The 936-nt window shown below is 51.6% G+C and overlaps 1 pseudogene; it reads right to left on the bottom strand.

Moving 5' to 3' along the window:
• Positions 1 to 146: 146 nt before the first annotated feature.
• On the bottom strand, positions 147 to 726 carry LOC102813182 (annotated as a pseudogene).
• Positions 727 to 936: the final 210 nt, after the last annotated feature.

Here is a 936-nt window from a genome sequence, read left to right as displayed (position 1 = left end):
TGACTGATTGGTTCAAAGTGGTTTTATGGAAAAACCACTCTGTAACAAAAACTTGGCATTGAGTGCAAAGACGCCACTGTTTTTGAGCAAAGCATACAAAGGGTCTGGGGGTGGGTGAGTGGGGAAGGACGAGGGGCTCTGCTCTTTTACAACAGCAGGCGTTTTCCCTTCCTCTTCTTGACAGGGGGTGGGCAGAGGACAGCTCTGATGGCTTCATCAAACACTGTGTTGAGGCCTCACTGCGTGAGTGCAGAGCACTCCAGGTATTTAGCATCACTGATCTCCTTGGTCATCGCTAAGCCCTGGGGGTATGTGATGGGAGTCAGCTTCTTCTCCTTCAGCTTCTCAGTTGTGTCTTTATCATCCCTCAGATCTGGCTTGGTTCCCACGAGGATGATGGGAGTATTGGGACAATGGTGTCGCACCTTGGGGTACCACTTTGCCCAGACATTTTCAAATGATGCAGGACTCACCAGGGAAAAACAAATTCAGACCACATCTGTTTGCGGATAGGAGAGGGGGCTTAATCGGTCGTAATCTTCTTGTCCAGTTGTATCCCATAAACCCAGATTCACGGGCTTTCCATCTACCGTAACATTGGCAGAGTTAGTTGTCAAAGACAGTGGGGATGTATTCTCCAGGAAATGCATTGGTTATGTAAGTGATCAATAGGCAAGTTTTACCTACAGCTCAATCTCCCACTACCACACACTTGATGGCCTTCATCTAGGGAGGCGACGGTGGACACACGCTGAGGTGAGAAGCCGCAGGTATGCGGCACGGCTGGTGGGCGGGCACGCGTCTCCAGGCGGCTGGGCGCGGGGTGCGGTGGCCACTGTCCACGCCGCCTCACACTTGGCAGACTGCGAGCTCAGCGGTAGCTACCACCCCAAAACTTGCCTTTTTCTTCTTGAGCTGCCCTTTGACACTTTCTAT

The sequence above is a fragment of the Chrysochloris asiatica genome, unplaced genomic scaffold (assembly GCF_000296735.1).
Source record: "Chrysochloris asiatica unplaced genomic scaffold, ChrAsi1.0 scaffold00001, whole genome shotgun sequence".
In the NCBI taxonomy this organism is placed as follows: Eukaryota; Metazoa; Chordata; class Mammalia; order Afrosoricida; family Chrysochloridae; genus Chrysochloris; species Chrysochloris asiatica.
The sequence above is the reverse complement of the archived record's forward strand: the minus strand, read 5'-3'. Positions and strand labels throughout refer to the sequence as shown.